The sequence below is a fragment of the Macaca nemestrina genome, chromosome 3 (assembly GCF_043159975.1).
Source record: "Macaca nemestrina isolate mMacNem1 chromosome 3, mMacNem.hap1, whole genome shotgun sequence".
NCBI classification, from domain to species: domain Eukaryota; kingdom Metazoa; phylum Chordata; class Mammalia; order Primates; family Cercopithecidae; genus Macaca; species Macaca nemestrina.
The window spans coordinates 32992432-33005504 of record NC_092127.1 but is presented as its reverse complement, the minus strand read 5'-3'; the positions used below and the strand labels follow the sequence as shown (position 1 = coordinate 33005504).

General features: G+C 35.5%; 1 long non-coding RNA gene across 2 annotated transcripts in view; it reads right to left on the bottom strand.

The window, feature by feature from the left end:
• LOC105488619 (uncharacterized) overlaps nt 1-11913 on the bottom strand; it is a 57029-nt gene extending 45116 nt beyond the window's left edge. The window contains exon 1 of one of the 2 annotated variants that reach the window (XR_011620502.1): nt 11808-11913. This is a non-coding gene — a long non-coding RNA (uncharacterized lncRNA). Of the gene's footprint in view, nt 1-2976; nt 3080-11807 lie in introns of those variants that run through there. The other variant, XR_011620501.1, reaches the window with a different exon arrangement.
• Between the last annotated feature and the right edge of the window lie 1160 nt (nt 11914-13073).

Below are 13073 nucleotides of genomic sequence, written 5' to 3'. Positions count from 1 at the left end.
TGATTCTCCATGGGCCTCTCATGTTTCTTCACATCTTGAGAACAGAAGTATTGACTCCTTTTATTTCCGGACTATATTCTCAAGGATGTTTGTGAAGCAAATAGCTTTGGAAGATAGAGACGCTGTCTCCCTCCAGAACAAAAGGCATGTTTTCTGAAAGTCTTGGAAGACTCTTTCCATCTAGAAAAGCAAGTAGGCATTCTTAGTATCTAGTGTGAACAACTCTCGTTTTCCAAGCTCATCCATCTTCTTTTGTAACACAATTCAGCCAATGTACAAGCACTACCTGGCCCTCTTCAAGACATCCTCTAGGAATTGCTGCTTGGGGAGCTGATGCTTGTGCAGCTTGCTTTACTGTGGGTAATAGAGTTTATTGTCTCTGCTTTAGGATTCTCAGGCTTTTTTTGACAGCATCCCTAAAATCATGGCAGACTAACATTTTAGGGTAAAAGTCAGGTAAAATTGGGGTTGTTATCAGAAAGATGGCAGAAAGGCTCGGAGTCTCCTTCCACCAAGAAGGCACTGAATCAACAACAATACATAGACCAATTCCCTTTTTGAGAAATCCAGAGAACAGTTACGAGGCAGCTGCACCCCGGGGGAGCATGAAAGCAGCCACATGAAAGGCAGTAGGAAAACTCCCCGCACTCACTCTCCACACTGTCTCCTAACACACCCTCCTCCCAGCTCAGCATGTCGTGATCAGGAGAAAACTCTTAGTTCCTGGTTTCTCCCTGGGAGGAAAAGAGAAGAATGAAACATGTATGCAAAGTCTGGACTTTTCCTGGGTCTGCCCAAGAGACTGGTTTCTTTCTTCCCTTCTTTCTTCCCCTGCTGGGGATCAGCTTGCTCTGGGTTTCTGGAGAGCACTGAGAACACAAGAGAGCTGGGTGGCTTGTGGCTTGCTACTGTTCCAGAGGACAGGAGGTGCAGCAACTAGAGGTCCATATAGCTGGGCAGCCTCTCCCTCGGGAGGGAAAGAGAGGAGGAGCCTCTGTCTAGCGTTTCAGTGTTTCACGCCCATGTTCTTTCCAGCACTATTTACAGTAACCTAATGGTGGAAACAACCTAAATATCCGTTGATTGGTGAATGGATAAAGCAAATGTGGTGTATGTATACAATGGAAGATGACTCAGCCATAAAAGAAGAAAACACAAATGTGACAACAGGGATAAACCTTGAGGACTAAGTGAAATAAATCAGTCACAAAAGGACACATATTGCATGATTTTACTTAGATGAGGTGTCTATAATGGTCAAAATGAGAGGCGGGAAATAAAATGGTTTTCAGTGTGAAACGAGGAGTGGTTGTTCAATGGGTATAGAGTTTGAGTCACACAAGATGAGAAAGTTCTGGAGAGCTGCTGTACAACAATGTACTTAGAGTTAATATGTGCTATATACTTAAAAATTTGCTAGGAGGGTAGATTTCATGTTATGTATTCTTTATCACAATAAAAATAAACATATAAGTAACTGAAAATTACATATTAAAAAGGAACAAATTATTAACACAGGCAGAAATTCAGATGAATATCTAGGGAAGTAGTCTGAATGAAAAAATTCAATCCCAGAGGTTATATATTGTATAATTCCATTGACATAATCTTTTTGAAATGAAATTGCTGGAATCAGTGTTTTATAAATGTGTTTTAGATCAAGTGTGTTAGACATTCTGTTTATGTCTTCTATATCTCTATTGATTTTTGTTCTGTGTTCTAACAGCTGCTATGAATATTTGTCTAAGATGTAGAATTTTCCATTTTTCCTTAGTTCGGTCCATTTTTCCTTTATATATCTTGAGGCAATACTAATAGTTACATATAGTCAGTCTTAAGACTGCTATATCTTCTTTTTAAGTTAACCTATATTGTTATAAAATGTTTCCCATTGCATTCAGTAATACTTTGTGTCTTGGGGCCTATATTGTTTATTTGTTAACATAGCTACACTAATTTGTCTATAGATCAGGAATCAGTAATGCATGGTGTCTTAGTTCAGACTGCCATAACAAAATACCATAGCCTGTGTAGCTTATAAACAACCGAAGTTTGTTCTCACATTTCTGGCATCTGGTCCAAGTTCATGGTCAGATTCTGATAAGGGTTCTCTTCTGGGTGCAGACTGTCAGCTTCTTGCTGTACTCTCACATGGCAGAAAGAGTATAAGCCAGCTTTCTTGCTTCTTCTTCTATGAGCACCAATCCTATTCATGAGGGTCCCACCCTTATGACCTAATTACCTTCCAAAGGCCCTATTTTTGAATACCATCATAATAAGGATTATATTTCCACATATGAATTTTGTGGGGACACAAACATTGAGTCCATAGCAGATGGGCTGGTACACAGCCTGATTTTGTACATCCTGTAAGCTAGGAATGTTTTCTACATTCTTAAAGGGATATAACAAAACACACAAAAATAACATGCAACAAAGACCATATGTGTACCACAAAGCTGAAAATATTTACAATCTGGGCCATTACAAAAAAAAAAGTTTTCTAACTGCTATTAGTGTTTCTATGATGTATCTTCTCCTATAACACTAGTGTTAACTTTCCTGTGTCCTTCCTAAGAAGATAGAAAATGTCATTAACAGTAGTTGTCTTTAGTTGACATATTCAATTGTTTTCAATGTAAATTGTGATATATTTGTATTTAAATACATTATCTCAGTATTTTTCAAGTTACTTCATCTATTCTTTGATCTGTTTTTACACTGGCTTGTCTTCTTTGAGAGTAATCAGGCTTTAATATCAATTTTTACCCAATATTTACCTGTTATTACATTCTTATTTATTTATTTTCATTGTTAGCCTGCTACACTGTATACCATTAATCTATTAATATCTACTTTAATTAATACTTTTTCCCATTCCTAGATAACGCAAGGACTCTGTTTTAGCCTGCTTGGGCTGTCATAAAAGAATACCACCTAGGAAGTGGCTTAAATGGAAGAAATGCATTTTCTCACGTGTGGGGCACTGGAAGGCAAGATCAATGGCCAGTACAGTCAGAGTCTGTTGATGTCTGTCTCCTCTGGTTGCAGATGACCTTTCTTCTGTGCCTGTAAAGAGACAGTTCTGGTGTATCTTCCTTTTCTTAAAAGGACACCATTCCTGTAAGACCTTTATGACCTCACTTACATGCCTCATCCTTAAAAGGCTGTCTCCAAATTCTGCTACATTTAGGTTTAGGGCCTCAACATATGTATTTGTAGGGGAAGAGAAGGAGACGTGATGTAGTCCCTAACAGGCTCTGTAATACTTTGTCTGCAATTACCCTCTCTCTAACCTGTGCTACTTTGCCATGTGCTTTAATCCTGCGCATAATAAGTGTCACATAGCGTTAGTATTTATGCTTAATAAAGAATATCAATGTATAGTTACTCCCTTATATTCATTCTTTTCTTCATTTGTTTTTGTAATTCATCTAAATTTTTATTTACAATTGTTTTCTTTCTGCCTGAAATTTTTCTTTAGCATTTCTTTTAGTGAATATCTGCTAGCAAAAAAGTATCATCTCACTGAAAATATGATAATTTTACCTCTTTTGAGGGCTGGATGGGTAACACAAACAGTAAAAACAGAGGAAGATATCCTAGTATTATTTTGAAATTTAGCAGATGTGATTCCTTAAAATTCTTTTTAAAATTTTTAATTGTTATGGATACATATTAGTTGTACATATTTCCGGAGTACATGCGATATTTTGATACAAGCATATAATGTGCAATGATCAAATCAAGGTAATTGGGGTATTCATTACCTCAAGCACTTATTGTTTCTTGGTGTTAAGAATATTTCAATTCCACTCTTTTAGTTATTTTGAAATATAGAATAGATTAACTATAGTCACCCCGTTGTGCTGCCAAACACTACACCACATTATTTCTATCTAACTGTGTATTTGTACCTATTAATCATCCCCTCTTTATCACTACCCTTCTCAGTCTCTGGTAACTACCATTCTACTCTCTCTGAATTCAATTTGTTTTAGCCACCACTTATGAGTGAAAACATGCAGCATTTGTTTTTCTGTGCCTGGCTTATTTCACTTAACATAATGTCCTCCAGTTCCATCCATGTTGTGGCAAATGACAAGATCTCGTTCTTTTTAAAGGCTGAATAATATTCCATTATGTATCTGGTATGAATTAATGTTCACTTTTAATTTTGAAGAATATTTTGCTGAGAGTAAAATTCTGCAGTGCCATTTTTGTCTCATTTCAGCCAATTAAATATAGCATTTGATCATCTTCTAGATTTAATCATTTTGTTGAAAGGTAAGCTGCCAATGTTGCTGCTCCTTTGAAGATAATATTGTCTTTTCCTCTGTATTATTTTAACAGGCTCTGTATGTTTCTGGGTTTCATTGTCTTGACTAGGCCTTGGTCTAATGTTCTCTGTACTTACCGTGCTTAGGTCTGAAGTACATCTTGTTCTCCTCTCTCCTACATGCCAGTCACATAGAGAGAGATATATTAATATGCCTACATAGGTATACAGATAGGCAAACTTTTCACCATATCCCACCCACATTTCTCTCATGCTATTTTCTGAATTGCGCTTCTGTCTATTTGGCCTTCAGTTTATATCTTTGCTTTTAAGGTATCTTCCAGCTCATTACTTTTCCCTTCAGCTCTGCATTTTCTTTTTAAACACAAACTTTAATTATTACTTTTTCTTATTCTTCATTCTAAATATTTCCTATGGACATGTTTTCTAATTAACTAGTTATTTCTATTTTTTGGCTAATTTGCTTTTAACACAATTCATTTAAATTTTAATATTAGTTACTGTAATTTTTAGTTCCAAAACTTCTATATGAATCTTATGTATTCAAATCATCTTGTGAAATTCCTTATCCTCTAGCCTTTTAAATGAATGTATCAGTTATTTAGATTATAAATATATTTGCTATTAAGTTTCCAAGTGTGTAAACAACTGATAATATTAATATGCCAAAAGAAAGACATCACATTCCTTTTCTCCAATACCCTTATGCCATTTTAACATCAAAATAACAGAACACAACCCAATGAATAAAATAGAAATTATTTTGCACATACTTTATTAACTAATGAACCAATGAAATCATTAATTAATTTTTAAGTGAGTGAGATAAGAAAGCTTCCTATTAGAACAGAATGTCAACTAATAAATACAGAAGTCATGATGAAACCAGATAATCATATTTGCCAATAATCACAGGAATACTTCATTCAGCCAATGTGTGTCAATGAACACTAAAAGCAGCAAGTAAAAATTTAGTGAGAAAATCAATACTTACACAGTCTCAAAGTACCTCCCCACACTATATGCATTAATTACAAGTAAGAATTAGTAAATTTACAAACGAGAAACCTGAAAGAAACCTCTTTGATCAAATTATTTTAGTTAAATATTCAGTAACAAAATAAACAAGGCAAACAAATCACCATGCTACCTAATGCCTCATTTGGAAGAGCACAGAATCACTTCTCACTTCTGTGCTATTTCTGCCCAAAATGCATAACCTTAATCTCACTGTGAGGAAACATCAGACAAACCCAAAGTGACATATGAAGTAATAGATGGGAAGATAGGGAAAACTCACCAGTTTTGAGATATATTTGGAAGTAGTTTAGTTAAAAGTTTAAATTACATTGGGTATGGACCATTATAGCAAGAGAAAGAATAAGTATGACACAAAGATCAAGGCAAATAAACTGAATGATTGATGGAGCCCTTAACTGATATGAAGAAGAATAGAGAGGTGGTACATTTTCTCGGAAAGGGAAACAGACCAAGAGTATTATAATGTATTCATTATTTTTTGGAGTTCTTTGTGATTGTTAAATGTAAGTGCTTCGATGAATGTATTATCATTCCTAAAGTTAATGATTAAAAGTCATATAGGATTATTAATGATTCAACATCATTTTTTAGATTTAGGACATTTTATATAAATTTCGTAGATCTCACTATACTTATATGTCTACAAGCAAATTCTAGAATTTTAATTAAACCTATTTTGCGATTCAATATATTACTTCAAAAATTATATTCAGAAAACACAAAGAAAAAAACAATAAGCTACTACTACTTAAGGCTTTCTAGTACTAAACTGTGGTTTATATTATGATTATATTGTTTTCTTTCCAAATAATTTTCAGTATTTTAAAACTGATATGGCAATCTATCCCTGAGTTTTAAATAAAATCTATTGGAAACTCTTTAATGAAAAATACAGCTGAAAGCCCATGAGATGCATGATAGCATTGCCAATATAAAGCATGCTATTTTGCTTATAAAAATGTGTCTGCTATTAAAGTCTCCAGGCACATAGACTATGCAGAATCATTAATAAGTCAAAAGAAAGGCAAAGTCACATTCCTTCTCCTCCACATCCCCATGCCATTCTAGAAAGTCCAGCAAATATGAATTTCGCTTTTTCATTTCCATAAGCTCTTTTGTTCAAAAGAAATTTATGTTAATTGCTAGGGAAAGGGGCTACCCATAGCGCCGGGAAAACAATTCATGGTTTAATATAAATACCAAATTCAGCAGTAGCCACTTTAATCAGGATATATACCACCATGATACATTACTGTAAATATTTGCAACCATAAGTACATTTTGTTAGAGGATTATAGAAAAAGGAAGACAATCAGAAAGGATTTACTCTTAACTAGGGAAATACAAATCTAGAAAGTTATAAAGTTAAAATTAAACTCTTGGAAGCTTTTTGAATCAGAAACAGAAAAGGCTTATTTACAGTTGTGAGGAATAAGTGAATTTAGTGTTCATTAAAATTTCTCTTCTATTACAAGTGTTGTCTTTAATTTCCAATATGTTCTTACATAGGCAAGCTCTCTTCACTCCAAATAAATGTGTTCTGTTCCACCGTTTATATTTACTTTTTATTAAAGAGTTCCTCTTCTTAGCAACCTGATAATTTAATGAATCTAAGAAGTCTATCAGATCAGCTGGCTAGAATAATATAGACACAGGAAATAATTCCTAAATTAAACACTTCAAATTTTTCACTTTTCAATCAGTTTTGTGCGTGAAAGGGGAGTGCATCGCATAGACAAATATACTGAGACAACACTAGAAAATACTAGAAATGATAGCAACCTTAGAACCTCTTTAACTAAGGCCCCTTGAGGTTAATTAAATTGCTTTTGGTCAGATACCAGTTCCAGCCTAAAACAGAATATTACTGCTGGTGCTAGTGCCTTAACAGTTCAAAGGATCGTCCTACAGAGCTGGAACTCAGACTTCTGTAAAGGGAACTTGAGCCATCTGGCACTGATACCTCTGAGCTGGCATGATGAAGCTACTCCTTGAAATACAGAAAAAATTGGAAACTGGTACCAACTGCTGTTACTCAAACCAAATGCTGAGATGAAGAGTGAATTATTAGAGCAAGCAATCAGGAAGGTGCTTGTCTCTTCTTCACTGCCTTTGGTGCTCCCTATTGGCAGAACCTAACAGGGAGTCAGTGGGCAAAGGAAAAGAATGGTTTGCAGAATCCCAGCCATAACAATCATAAAGAAAAGAACAGAGGATGGGTCTGGAGCTTACAATACTTAACAACTGGCACATTCAAACAGGCATTCGACTTCCCAGATGACACTGCGTTGGGACCAAAATAATGTATCTGTTAAAAATGTAAAAGAGGAATATGACTGTGAGCATGCAAGCTGCAGTGTCTGCAGTAACCACTTCTGATCTAGAGATCAATGCAGTTTAGTCATGGAGCTGTGACACATACAAATTACAGCTCAAGAGCCAGAAGTGATTAAAGAGGAATTTCTTCTTATGACCTCTTGGATGACATTAAAGTGACTGCAAATAAAAAGTCTTTAGAAACACCCATTAAAGTACCCTTTGTTTCCATTCCACTTTCCTGGCAGGTTTCTTTCTCATGCATGCTCCCTCCCCACCCAAAAAGAAAAAAAAAAATTGTACTCTACTCCCAGTTCATGATGCTTTCATTTCTTCTCTTTCCCACTCCTTATATCATTTTTTCATCAACTATTAATTATGATTATTTATTAATTAACATCTCTTCCTTCAATACATTGTTATTTCTCAATTGATGTATGAACGACCCCAGTTCCTCACTCCTCTCTGTGAATATACTCTTTGGCATGAAACTTTATAGCCCCCGCTACTCTCACCCTAAGCTTGGCCATGTTATTTGCTTTAGTCACTGAAATTTTGGAAAGTGGGACATAAGCAGAGGGTTGGGAAATAGTTTGACCGACTGAGTTTGTTCTCATTCTTGCTATTTGATGGCACTACAAGAGTACATCCAGTCTAGCCTGCTGGAGGATGGGAGATTCGCAGTTCAGATATGGCTGCTGACCTAGCTGGCAGCCAGTATACACCAGACCTGTACATCAAACCACTCAAGATCAGAATACCCCCACCAAGCCTCGCCTAAATATCTGACCATAGATTGATGAGCTAAATGAATTCTTACTATGGTAAGTTCCTGAGATCTGAGATGGTTTGATATACAACAGGCAACTGATATGCTTATTCTTCAAGAGGAGCAAATAATAAAGGGATGATTATTGTAATATCCTCTTTAGTAGGTTGAGGAAAGAAGAAATTCTGTGAACATTTATACACTAATAATTTATTCTGCCATACTGCAGTCAGATTAAAGCAAACAGCCAAAAACAAGGACAAAGTCCAAGGTAAGAGACTGATGGTAAGTGGCCTGTTTACAAGGAAAATAAGATTACTAGCTCTACTTCCAGCTGATTCAGAATAACTTCATTTTTAAAGCCAAAAATTTTGTAGTTGAGCTCTTGAGTGCAATTTTCTTAAAATTGTCTAAACCACACAGAAAGTCACAAAGAAACAATGATATTTCTTTGTTTGAGCTTCCTTTTTAGCAGTTAGGTCTTATTTTAAAAATATTTTCTAGCCTGTTTAGGCTCTTATTTAAAATTATCTACTTTTCTCAAAGTCTTTGTCATACTTGAGATATCCAAAATATTGAATGATTGATGTAAATTATATCAAATAAACTGCAGGACTATATTTTTACCCTGATTCAGACAGTTTCCAAGAAGAACTTTGAACAACTAAAAATATGTATTACTATAATGTATCTGAAATCTTTTTTATTAATTTTGTTTGGGGGTGTGTGGAATGAGTCATTATGAGAAAAGAAAAAGTAATCAGACATTTTCCACCCCTAACTTAACAGAGTTGACGATATCAGCAGATTCAAATTACTGGGAATGGGAAAATATAGAAAGATGTAGGTACCCACGCATGAGCTTACCTTCCCAGTGCTCTATGTAACCTCACTTCCATAGCCCGAAGTACTAAAAAGAAGAAAAAATAATAATTCAGGCTTACTATTTAAAAGTACAGTGATTCTGGCCGGGCACGGTGGCTCACGACTGCAATCCCAGCACTTTGGGAGGCCGAGGCAGGTGGATCACTTGAGGCTAGGAGTTTGAAACCAGCCTGGCCAACGTGGTCAAACCCTGTGTCTACTAAAAATACAAAAATTAGCCGGGCGTGGTGGCAGGCGCGTGTAATCTCAGCTACTCGGGAGGTTGAGGTGGGAAAATTGCTTGGACCCAGGAGGCAGAGGTTGCAGTGAGCCAAGATTGCACTACTGCACTCCAGCCCAGGTGACAGAGTGAGACCCTGTCTCAAAAAATAAATAAAAATACAGTGATTCTGAGAGGCTTACCTTTCCACACTACCTCCTACTTGTTTCATAGCTCTTATCCCATTTTCCTCAACTGCCACATATGGCCAGGACTTCCACAGTGTATTAAACATCTTCTTTGGACAAGAGAAATATCACTGAAGCAATGAGTGTAGAAGTTATTAGAATGAACTGAAGACTGATGTTGGCACACAAATAGGGAGACACGTCAATATAATGGACTAATGAATCTAGAAGTACCTTCAAGAACTTATGGAAAAGTAGATGTGATAAAGGTTGCATTTCAAATCAGTGAGCAAAGTATTTAATAGAATTGAGACAACTATGTATTTATTAGGAAAAGATTAAAGTTGGATGCATATTTAGAAACTCTCCTCAGGTGTATCAAGATTTTAAATGTGAGGGAGTAAAAGAACAAAAGATAGAGAAGAAAGCAGGTAAGCATTTTAAAATATCATCTCAGATCTTCCAAGTTTGATACATAAATTCAACTAAAATAAATAGTTATTCATTAGAAAAGCATTTGTCATAAGGCAAATGAAATTGTGAGAAGAATCATTTGCAATACGTATCATAGACAAAAGGCCAATACTCCTAATATATGAAGACCTCTTGTAAACCAAAAGAAAAATAAAGAATAGTATATAGTATGCTTTCATTTGTGCAAAAAAGAATGTAATATATGTGGAATATATCTGGAAATAGATATAAGAAACTATTGATTGTCCCTACGGATTGGAAATCGGTGATCAGGGTTCAGAAATCGAAAAGGGCTTCTTCACTCTATAGCCCATTCCGCTTTAAAATCACGAACTCTATTAATACATTATCTATTTGTAAATAAATAAGCAATAATTGAATTAAACATTTTTATTTGTAGCAATTATATAAAAATATATTTTACATACTTATTTAAAAACTAGTAACATTATATTTTAATCAGGATTCTTGATGCTTGCTATCAGACAAACCCCAAAATCTCAAAGCTTAACAGACACAAGGCTTATTTCTCACTCAGTAGAGACTGATATGTGTTGGTTGACCCTAATGTATGTAATATCCAGCCATCCGGAACATGTGCCTTTAAGACTGGCTGCATTAAAAGAGGCTCACCGATCCTAAACTATCCCAACCCAGACCTGACACAGGTCATTTCTGCTAACACTCCACTGGCCAGAACCACTAGCATGGTTCCCACCTGACAACTGTAAGGAAGGAGGTGAAAGGAAGAGCATGGATAGCACATCATGACTTGCATTTTTCACACTGCAGCAAATTCATCTTTAAATAAAGGTCTTAATAATTGCAAATCCTCATATTTGGTGTAACCTCCTTTTGTGTGCTTTTGTTTTCACCTTGTTAAAAAGACATATTAGATATTCCCAATGAAGCATTACATAGATGAGACCTGTGGGATGTCATAGAATATCTAGATACATCCTCTCCTAAATGTAGAATAATTAACTTTGACCTTGCATAGAAATATAGGCAAATATACTATTGGCCAATCCAAATGTGAATATGCTTTGAAATTTTTAAGCTTAGTCATTTTTTAGTTGTTCCAGGTACAATTAAACAATTGTAGTCTACACAGTCATTAACCAAACAGTGTTTAGAGACAGATGAGCTCATATTATCCATTTTGTCTGCATCCTTCAGCCAACGTTTTTACATGTACAGCCCACGAAGGCCACTAAGTGTGTTTTACATCCACTAATTACAAAGTCAAAAGGGAAAGCCAATGCAATGTTCTGCTGACTATTTTTATCCTGGAAAGAACTGTTTGTGTTCATGCTTAATTTTTGTCTCTTAGTTCTACTCCAAGTCAGTTTTTGCCAAACTATACTTTTTCACTTTCCAGCAAGAGAAATGAGGTCTGCTTCTTAAAAGTAAAAAGCAATGGAATATGTTACTAGATGGCTTCTGCATTGTTCATTTAAGTACTATGCAATGAAATATGGACATGATTTAGCAGCATAATTTAGTTTCTCATCATTCTGTGTAAGTAGTTATTTATGAGAAGGATTGCTATAACCAATTCTGAATAATGCCAGCTGTCCAAAAGAAAGACTCAGGAGACAACACAGAAATGTTGGTGATTGGGGGATTACTCACCAGGAGAAGACAATGACGAACATTTCATTTCATTGAGGAACACATTGATCAACATTTCAGCAGAGAAACCAAAGCAAGTAAAGTACATCATAATATGTCATTTTAATGAGCCATGAAACCAAATGCAAGAGCAACATGCAGATTGGGCGTTTTATCTCTTACAACATGTGCTATTTTTGTTTACCATTAGTAAAAACACCACAGGGTCAGGGTGGGGCTGTGACAAGTAAAATGTTGAGTTATGAGCACACCCTACTGGTTTGGTGTGAGATGGCAATAAAAGACAAAAGGTTTCATAGGCGTTTTGAGGTGTGTGTTTGTGTGTGTGTGTGTGTGTGTTTTATTATGGACATAATGAAACATACAGTACTCTGCAGTTTTAATATCATACCAAAAAGAAGAGTAATATGTGTATTGGATAGATGGTAGATAAATAGACATATTTGAACAGAATTAAATCCTTTCTAAAGTTTATGAATGCCTTGATATGCTTTATTTCCCTTTTTTCCATTTTTAAGACTCTTTTAACTCTCTCCATTCTCATTTAGTTTTTGAAGACTTGGCATCCCAAGGAAGACTCTTTTGAAGTCAATTTCCCTGACCTTGGATCCACAGAGCCACCTGCAGATGTCACACTGAAACTTTGCTGTTGACACACCACCTGTTTTTCCTTGTTCTCCCTCGGTTTTTGCTTTCATCAAGAAAATTCTTCAAACAGCTGGGTGATGTCAATACATGGAGCCCGCTGGTAAGTACATTCTTGTTCCACACTAGAAAACCAAACTTAATTACTCAGTCATATTTAGAGTACTTTTTCTTCTCCATGCCTACTCTAATCAGGTTAGCCATATTTGATCTGGAAAATAGCAGTGTTTTCAGCCACACATGATGAACATAAATTTATGTTTAAATACAAATATTAGGGAAAGACAAACAGGTTGATATAATTATGTGGCCTATTCTCCTGTGGTTAGAAAAAAAATAAATGTGCCACCTTATCACCTGTCTTTCTCACTGAGAACTATTATCTAGAAAGGGGGTATTCTAGAGGATCATAATGACGAATTAGTGAGTTTGGGGATTATTCTTTTGTTTCGCTTTCTTTTTTCACCCAGAAAGAGTGACTAAAACCACATGGCTATTTTTATATCATGACTTAAATACATCTTTATCTCCAAGCACTGAAATTTCACTAACATTGTGTTCCCTGGGTACAGGCAATATGGGGTTAGTTACTAGTAATTAAATTTCTATGAGTAAAGGGAA